The 10,343-nt window shown below is 31.5% G+C and overlaps 1 protein-coding gene across 2 annotated transcripts in view; it reads left to right on the top strand.

Annotated features, from left to right (window-relative positions):
* The first annotated feature begins 267 nt into the window (after positions 1-267).
* LOC106111393 (protein pangolin, isoforms A/H/I/S) overlaps positions 268-10,343 on the top strand; it is a 123,658-nt gene continuing 113,582 nt past the window's right edge. For both annotated transcript variants that reach the window (XM_013293459.1, XM_013293458.1), the window contains exon 1: positions 268-521. The gene's annotated coding sequence lies outside the window, so the exon portion shown is untranslated. The remainder of the gene's footprint in view (positions 522-10,343) is intronic.

The following is a 10,343-nucleotide window of genomic DNA, read 5'->3' as shown; positions in this document are numbered from 1 at the left end:
ATCTAAAAGTTATAATAATTCTAGTGCGATTAATTCTTTTTCACATGAAATTTCAACAAAACATTTGAATTTTTTTTTATAATTTTGGGAATAATTTAATGCGTACTGGCCACCCTGAACCGCAGACGAAAACAGCGTCAAGCCGAGGACCTGCTCAAACCGAACGTCTGCATACCGATCGTTGGTTTTTTATATGCGCATGTCGGTGCACGGCGCGGCTGTGTGCGTGCGAGCGCGCCTGTGTTAGTGGCGGCTCGTTCTCGCGTCGCACCATTGTTGTTTGCAGTAGACTCGCGGCGCTCGGACGGCTGCGGTTCGCTTCATGCCCGCCGCCCGATCCCGAACGACTGCCGATAAACAAAATAATGAGTGTACAACATAACGTGCATCGCGAGTGCAACAAGCGACGACAGTGTGTGATAACGAGAATGTAACGTGCGTGTTGTGTTAAACAAAGTGCGTTTTTGAACGTGTTTTTGGAGTTCGCGGCGCGTGGACAGCGCCATGCCCGTCGTGTTTAGGTATGTGCCGGCCGATTAATTATGGCTCATCAGCGTTTGAAGGGTCACTGGCCCGTGGTCTGTTACCATAACATTGGTTAGAAAAGGGCGCCGTTTTACAATCACACTAGTTTGAATCATTGCATGTCTACATCCGTCGTTTCACTTCGTTTTATGTGCATTCGGCGCCGTCGGCGTTTGTTATCAGTCTTGAGAAGTGTGTCGGGTAATTTATAATATAATTAAATACGTTATCGTTCCCGGTGAAATGATCATGCCGCGTGAACGGTGAACTTTGCATCTATTTGCAATCAATATAAAAATTAAAAACAAACACCTTGAATAACCTAAAACACTTAAAAGTTTTGTAACAAGAAACTAATCAAAACAGTGTCTTTTTTGTCCGAAAATTCACAGTAGAATATTTAGTACCTACCCTATTCATTTAGTTACTAAACTGTCGTTATAAACTAATTTACTTACAATAATCATAAAACAAACAATTTTAAGTCAAATTTATTTATTTAACACGTGCATTGCACAGTTACAATGCAACTACCCTAATCTTGTATAACAATCGTTTTTTGTAAAGTGACAATGCTAAAAATAAACAAAAACGTCGTTTTTCTAATTTAATGATTTACGTAATAAATGATACTAATATTAACTTTTTTTAACAGACTCAATAGCACGGAGAGTATATTTCAAGTTTTAAAACAATAGTACAAACGGATGTTGTTAGATGTCCGTTATTTTAGATTTTTTAAATGCTCAAAATAATCAACGTTAACGTTCCCGCCAAAAGTTGCATTCATATAATGTTCGGTTATTGAAACTTTACCGTAATTTTTCGTCATATATTCGTTTACAATTTAATGTAGGGCTGAAAAATAATTAATCAAATAAAATATTGGTTTATATAGTAATATTATGATTAATAGGCTGTTAAAATTTCTTTATCTTATATCAAAAATTATTCTACGTACTAATCTTATTGTAAATTATTCTGAAATATTGTCCATGGTATCTAAGAAAAAAATACAAAATGGCTACCTAAATCAATTCGAACGCTCAGATTTTAAGCTAATCATTTTTCGTTCACATGTGCCTTATTTTAGTAATTTATTACTGTAATAAATAACAATTAAATATTCAGATTAATACTTTAATTTTAGAGACTTTAAAATACAAATTTGTTCTTATTATTTGATTTTTCGCTATGAAAATCAATATCAACTGCCGTTAATTTAAAGAAGCTTCTAGCATCACTCCCGTTTTTTTCTAATTTGGCGCCAAATTAACTTTGCAATAAATACAGCCGGGTTTGTTTTATTAGCTTAAATTTTTTAATAATTCAAACTGAAGTTAAGGTTTCATTAAATATTTTTCAACAAGTGGACTGTTGGGGAATATAATCTAGAATCTTGTAGTGGCCATTTTCACGCCCTAATAACTGGAGGTTAAATACTATAAAAGCGAATTTAAACGAAAGGTTCATTTTATGTTAAAATCATAAACGTTTTAGTATAATTTATGTTCCATTTTTTAAAATGGCAACTTAATTACATTGTATAAAAGTGCAAATATACCTTTACTTTCTATATAATAATTTATAGGACCTTTACAGATAATAAATTAAATGTACTTATGCAATACATTGAACATTAAAACTTTACAGCTTAAATGTAAACTTTAAAAAATGAAACAATAAAATATATCTTAACCTTAATCATAATTTTAAACATATAGTTATGTATCAAAACGTTAAATTGTCTTTATCTTAAATACAGAACCATTCATCCATATTAATATTATTCAGAAGAATGATATGATTGTTGCAGACAAACTCGAAAACTAAACTATTTTTTTGTCACGTCGCACGCTTACATTTTTGTTGTAACCTCAAAACGATAGAACAATGCTTGGGCGGATTACAAGACGCATACGCATAGTTGTCTCGAAGTAAAAATTTTCTGATTAACAGAGAGAAAATTAATCTTATTAGATACTAGCTTTTACCCGCGACTCCGTCCGCGTGGAAAATTAATAATAAAGGAATGAAAAAATTTAGCCTTTGTTACTCAAAGATAAGTTACCTTTCTTACGGTGAAAGAATTCTTAAAATCCGCCAAGTAGTTTTTGAGCCTAATCATTACAATCAAACAAACAATTTTTTTCTCTATAATATTAGTATAGAAAAGCTTTTCTGCGATTCAGTGCAGAATATAAAAAACTAGAAATGTCCACAGATAAAGCAGTTTCCCAACAGTTAAATAATACTGACAGTCGGTTCTGTAGATTCGAAACCTATAGGATGCAATCAAATCTCTGCTGTAGATAATATTTAGGGAGTATACATGGTCTTACTAAACTGTTATGTTGAAGTTAAGCTAAAAACATTTAAAAAAAACTATTGGAGAATAGTCGGTTTCAAAAATTCAGGTTCCGTAAAAAAATTATGTTCGATATTTAAATTCAATATTATACATGTGCTGTACAGGATAATAAAATTGTAGCTTGTTTGTACAGATAAAAAAATTAAAAGTACTAAATAGTGATCATAGTGTGGTATTATGAAAATTTCCCGTCGGTTACAAATGACGTCCAAAAGACATTGTCAATAATTGTGATGGCATTTGGTCGTTTATTTTTATGTTCCCTCAATAAATAAGAATAAAAGCTTTATGCACCTGCTTGATATAAAGGTGGCTCGCTCTTGTAACATGTTTTATACGTATTAAAATATTTGTCATTTTTAAATTTGGTATAAGAATCGTTACTTATTTTGTATTACTAATTGTAGTGCCGAAATTTACAATACAAACATTTACCACAGAATTTCATAGTGGAAACACATTTTTATCCCTGTCATACCCTTTGGAAAACAGAAGTAATAGAGCTAAGTTTTTTTTATATTTATCCAGTATTTTTTCCGGGTTTTCCGAAGATTAAATCGATATCTGTTGAGTATAAGGTTTAAAAAAAGTCAACCTTTTCACTTTCGGCGCAGATTTTTAACAAATCTTGCCTATTGAAACATTCTTCTACGTAGGCTTCCGAAATGCTTTCTTTATCAATAAATAGTAACTTATACCGAAAGCATATCTCTATCATTATTATTTGTTGTGAAACATGCAACTTTGATGTTCAGATATCCATCTGTGGCGGTTAAAGTGTTAAACACGTGTTTAGCTAATGTTTCTAGCTACACTTTTTGCGGTAACAATGTTTCTAGTTATGTACATTTTTAATATAATCTCCGTAGATAGATTTGTTTGAATTTTAATAACAAAATTGCAATAAATATTTTTCATACCAAAAATAGTAAAAAAAATTCAAGTTAAAAGTTTTATAGCTACATTTTTGTTTGTCCTTTTTTTAGTTGCAATTTCGCCGTTCCCTGTCGGATACAAAAACCGTCGTGGGTTATTTATAACGCCTTTATTCTTTTTAACAAAAATGTAATTCAGAAAAATCCTTTTTTTTCTGTTTTTTACGGCGCGCAGTAAAATGCGACAAGCTGGGTCGTGAGTCGACAATTCGAAAACCGTATTTCAACGTTTTATTTTGCAGTTTTAAATAATGTTTTAGACACTTAGATCCATTTTATTTAATAAATTTAATTTTGTATTTCAGGCTTTAAGTGAGTATTATTATGTATTTTGGTACATTTAAATTTTAAAAGCTTTAGGTAATTATTGAATTCTTATTTTATCGATTTAATTTTAACCGAAGTAATTATAGGAGTAAGTATATAATTTAATGCTGTTTGCGGTCTTAAGTAACTCTAAGTAAGTAAGTCTATTGCAGTACTTAACTATCGAAGTTTGTACCTCCTGGTTTATTATTTTTGTATTTATGTGTGTATTGAAATAACTCAAAAACTACTGGGCCGGTTTTAAAAAATTATTTTACCGTTAAAAATATATTATCGGACGGACGAAGTCGCGAGCAACAGCTAGTAGACAAAATAGTTTTTAAAACATACTTATTTTGTTAATATACTTTTCTAATTTTTTGCATATATACTACTATTGTTACTTTTTAATATAATCTTTTACATTTTAAACAACATTACAAACCGATTAAATAAAATTTATTCGATCAGCAACAAGTTCTTGTTTGTAATTGTATACACGTATTTGACTGCATTTATTTCATTCCATTATAATCATTACCGGACCTTTATTCTTAACGTTAGATATACGTTAAACCGGCGCTTGGAACTCGGTTTGTGTTCTGAGAAACGGACGGACTTCTTATTTCGGCTATACTTTATGAATTATTCATTTAATCGCATTTCCTACGCTCAATGCTACCATGGTGGCTAATTATTGTTTAAAGACGTGAATACTTGCTGTATGTATGTTCGTTACGCCTCGTGTGGTAATTCGTTAGTATAATTTCTTTAACGTAAAGGGGTAAGAATTATTCAATCTTGTCTAATCTATGAGGGATTTACAAGTATAGATTAGATATCTGTTTAAAGTTTATTATGTTTTATACAATGAAATATTTTGGTTTTCGAGGACAAATGTCTCAATACATTTAGTATTAAATTCACATTAAAGTATTGCTTAAGTAATAAAATACTCCGAGTGTGGGTTCACTCTTGAAGTTATAGTCTATTTGGTAGATCAGACAGTTTAGGTAAAATCATGCTATCACAGGTGAAAATGATGGAACAGACGACAACTTTCGATGTTAACTAGCTTTGGCCCGCAACTCCGTCCGCGTGGAATAAAAAAAACAAAAGTAAACCCTACAAACATCCAGATAAACTGTCGTATTTATAATAATAGTAAGATGCGAAAGTTTTGATGGATGTTTCTTAGAGTTTGTGGCCTAAACGGCTTAATGGATCTCGATGAAATTTGGCATAGATGTACAGGATAGTCTGGAATAACACATAGGCCACTTTTTTTTTTAAATTCCACGTGGACGGATTCACGCGCGGCGCTAGTTTATAATATTAGTATGATTACCGATATGCCTAATCAAATGTTAGTTTGTCTACAGTTCTAGATAGTAATGTGGATAAATACCATGTAAGCTTTACGTAGGCGAGTACCAGCGTGCGGCACGCTATGAGAACCAGCGCGAGAGTCGGAATGCTAATGCGCTCGTGTTGTATTACGCGCGGCAACAGCATACTGAATGATGTACAATGTCTATTGCCTTCTACCATGTGACACGTAATTAGAGATTATAGACAGGGCAATATTGAAAGGATATTTAGTTATGTAACGGTGTCTTAAATTATGAGTTTGAACTCCAAATTTCATTAAAATTTAGACGTGTCGGATTGTAAGCGCTAACTAATCGAAGTGAAGAATTTCTCGTGGATTAAGTCGCGGAAAAACGCTAGTATCTTATATACAGACATACTTATTTTGTGTTTATGTATAGAATAATACCATTCGAAGTAAATCATGATTACCATATGTACGCCATTCGAATTGTTTACTAGTTATTTCTTTGAAATTCCGCTTTTTGTGTCACATAAATCTCGTTTACTTCAATGCATATAGTTTATTGTACAGCTTGGGTCTTATATATTGTAAAACTATTTACTAGAAATTAATTATTTTCGGAATGGCTAGTACATCATACTAATATTATAAATACGAAAGTTTAGTTGGAAGGATGGATGTTTGTTAGAGTTTAAACGGTAAAACGGATTTCGATGAAATTTGGTTTAGATGTAGAGGATAGTCTGGAAGAACACATAGGCTACTTGCATTTGTTTTTTTTTTATTTCCGCGCGGACGAAGTCGCGTGCGAAAGCTAGTATATATGTATAATTAAAGGAAAAGTTTTCAACATGGGACACTTAAGTTTCTACCAAAGATGTTTAACTTGTTTTTGAAAAGATTTATTTAAATCTTTATAGTCATGCACTTTTGGAAACTAGCCGTTAGTGCTGCAATATTGTTTTTCAAAAGTTTTTACGGAGACTTAGGGCCTGTCCCACCAAATTGTAAACTGTCTGATAGATTTTATTACCTTATCTGAGAGTGACTTTATTTTTAAGCTATCTGAACCTCTAGTAAGACAGACCTTTAAAATTATTAACCAAGTAATTGATATCAATAATACAAGCTTTTATACTCTAGAACCGGCTAGAATTAGATGACGCAAGTCAATGACTTTCGTAAAATGCAGTGTAAATAATTCTTGATTCGAAACTCTATGGCACATGATTGACTTTAAATGTTCTCGGATTTCAAAGTTCAATTTTATACAAATAAACCTTTTGGATGTTACCTATTTTTATATATTTAATGTAGTATATAAAATGTTAATATTTATAAGTTTCTTTTCTTCTTAATTATTTACGCAGCTTTTATTTGTTTAATTAGTAAATCCAAAATGGCCGGCGATTTGGACCGTAACGTAATAAATTTCTTCCAGCGGACGTATAATGAGGCGTTCCTAGAAGAGACAGGAACGAATGTCTTGCATCCGAAAATGAATACAAAAATTAAAAACCAAACATATTATTTACTTATGATGCTAAAAGTTATACTAAATTGAGTCTTATGTGGATCAAAATAAGGTTAGGATGGTATTTTGCCGCAGCAAAATCGCTAGTTGGAATATCGAAGACCCGCGCCAACTTTTTTTTGAACTTTTTTTCAGCAAGGGCATGAGTAAGGTCACCAAATGTTCTTACAAAAATGGATAGTCTACTTAAATTATTTTATCAATAACGGGACATAAACGAAGTCTCATCTTATGTAACACTGGTATCTATGAAATTTTAATGCAGTCAACAAAAATTCTAGAATACTCGTAAAATTTGGTGCATATTACAAATATGACAACACTCAAATGTATCTAATCTTCTAATAATATTCACACTAAGTACTTAGTTATGTTTTACTATAAAAACGGGTTTTTCCTAAAAACATCAGTAAGTTGGTCACTGTACGCATGACTTGTCCCTCTGACACAGCGCATACTTCGCCGTTGTGGTAAAAGCTAATGAGTAATCACTCGAAGAATGATTGACGATGTCTTAAATAGCTACTGCAATATCTTAATTCGCAAATGCACTTAAGTGTTGAGGAATTTTGACTGTCTTTAGTCAGATAAAGTGAAATAAATACCACACTGTCATGTCTGAAAGTCGACAAAGTGACAGGCATAAATTGAAGACTTATATTCGATATATCATTTGTAATACCGATTTTTTTTTGTTATAATCTACGTTTTAACTAAAATTTTTACTTTGACAACCGCTTAAGTTCTTTTCGTCTAAAATCTGCAATTATTAGGCGAATGGAATAACTCGTTACCCTCTTGTGTTTTAAAAATAAATTAATGCAAAAGTTAAAATTAGTCTTTACGTTTTTAACCCTCTTTAGTCAACATCTAAATGTAGACACGTAAATAGATGGATAGAGAAGTAGAAGCTATTATTAAATGTCTCGTGTAAAACTGTGGAAGTATTGAACAGAATCCCACATGGCGCGATAATAATAATTAGCGATGGTGCGCTCAGACGACACTGCGCCCGGATTAGTGTGTGGTCCAAGTGATGAGCGGTATGTATTACAAATTAAAAAAATGACCAACTATGTAACTATGTTACATGCTTTATGTAAAAAGAAATAAAGCAAATACTTTTAATGTGTAGTTAATTATTTACAATAAAACTTAATGAACAATTTCAAGTATAGTTGAAGTAGTTTATTTATTAAATTGTTTTTTACACACACTTTACTATTTTTGTTGATTAAATCAAATGTACATTTGAAATCGCATATTTAATTCTTAAATATCGCTGTTCCTATAAATCTTATACCGCCATATTGCAATGAGGTCATCATCATTTATTTGTTAGATGTGTAGTACTCTTTTTAATTAGAAATTGCTGCCACATGAAGTCCGTTCATAGTTACAGCTGACGTTCATCGAGCAATGAGCATTGTTTCATAAATGTTTTCAATAGCTATTTTATATTTTATTTGTTTTGTCACAAGTACATAACACTTTTACTGTTCTTGTTTTGAAGTTAGTACAAAATGGTTTCAAAATATTCGTATACAAGACGGATTAAAGTGTTCTATGCTTTCAATCCATGATTGTGTTAAGATAACTGTACAAACAGATATGAAGGCATATTTAATAGAAATTGTTATATTATTTCTTGTATCGCTTGATTTTTTTATTAATTTGATACGTAAAACAGTTTGCTAAAATGACAAGGGTAGACGAACTTGCCGGCTACTGCTATAAGGTTTCGAAACAAGCTTTCGAAAGATTACGTAGGCGCGGACAACCCTTCGTATACCCAAGCTGAGTATAATAATAATCGTTTTTCCAACGAGCTCACGCACCTCTGGACCGGTTCCCTGTTTCAAAGACCGGTTTACGATCGTATGTAATAAATTAAACGAAAATAGATCTTATTACAACGCGTTAAAAGCTATTGGTTTGAATTGCGGGTGTATTTGAACTTTGTAGTGTTTTAAATATTAAAATTTGTTGGGATGTTTGTTATTTTTTTTATTCGAAGCGTGACTTGTCATGATTTGTCTTCCCCGGATTATTTAACTAGACTGATAGAATCTTAGACTATAAGTTACATCTAAAAGTTTTATGAGGAACTTAAATCTTTAATTTTAAATAATTTCAATTGTCTAAAAATCGCCTTTTAAATTGTGTCGGCGATAGTAGATTTTTAAAACATTAAATTACTTTGAACAATAGAATTCTGTTATAAAATATGGTTTTGATTACAAATAAACTTTTAGTAATCGAAGTTTTATTTAGAGATCCTTAATTTCGTACTTACTATATGTAAAATAGCGGTTATTATGTAGCTGTGTTATATATCTATACTAATCTATACTTCTATACCAATATTATAAAGAGATTTGTATTTTTAGATTTTTGTATGTATTTGAGTCACCTAAAAACTACTGGGCCGATTTCAAAAATTCTTTCACCATTATAAAAGTAATTTATCTGTGAGTAACATAGGCTATATTTTTATAATTATGTTAATTTCACACGGACAAAGTCGCGTGCAACAGTTAGTATAGCATAACGTTATATCATTATTACCACACTCGTGTATGTCGGTGCGTGTTGGGGTCCATAATTGGCTCGCTACTGGTCATAATAGGATGCTAACAAATGTGCTGTAAATTGCCGGCCTCTCGGTTAGGATTTAGGCTTTATTTACGCTAATAATAAGATGTAACTATATTGTTTTAAATTTAAATGAGGTAAGATTTTGTAGAGATTCTTAAATTATAATTTAATAAGTTTATGACGTTATTTATGTTTCAGGAAATAAATACGTAAAGGAAAAAGCAATTTAATTATGTTTTTCAATCGTTATTTTAGTAGCTATATTAAGTTTGTGAGTAAACTTTTTTTGAACTAACGTTACAATTTGTTAAATGACTTTGTTATGACTAACTTTAGTTTTAAACTTCGTGTTAGCTGGTAACTACCTGACTCAAGAATAGCGTCAAGGACAAAACAAAAAGTATCGGTAAATGGGTTCATTGTTAAAGACCGTTTTTTGCGTCCTTTGTTCCAATTATGTGAGGACTCTAGTTAATAATAATCTTTTGGATATAACGAGTATATTGTTCTATGAATATTTCTTGTTATGCGTATTTGAGCTACCATTTTTGGTATTGGCAGGAGAATAAATCATCAGAATGAATTAATATTGGTTTAACTGAGTGTTTTTCAACAATTCTTATATGAGGAACAAAAAGCGAATCGTGAGACGTATCTCTTTACAATTTTTCCTCCGTAATTAGGGCGATTGTTGATTGTTTTCTAGCATTAAAACAAAACAAATGAAGGATTTATTAT

Source organism: Papilio polytes, unplaced genomic scaffold (assembly GCF_000836215.1).
Source record: "Papilio polytes unplaced genomic scaffold, Ppol_1.0 DF824169.1, whole genome shotgun sequence".
Lineage (NCBI taxonomy): Eukaryota > Metazoa > Arthropoda > Insecta > Lepidoptera > Papilionidae > Papilio > Papilio polytes.
Note: the sequence above shows the minus strand (reverse complement) of the source record. Positions and strands in the feature narration are given on the sequence as shown.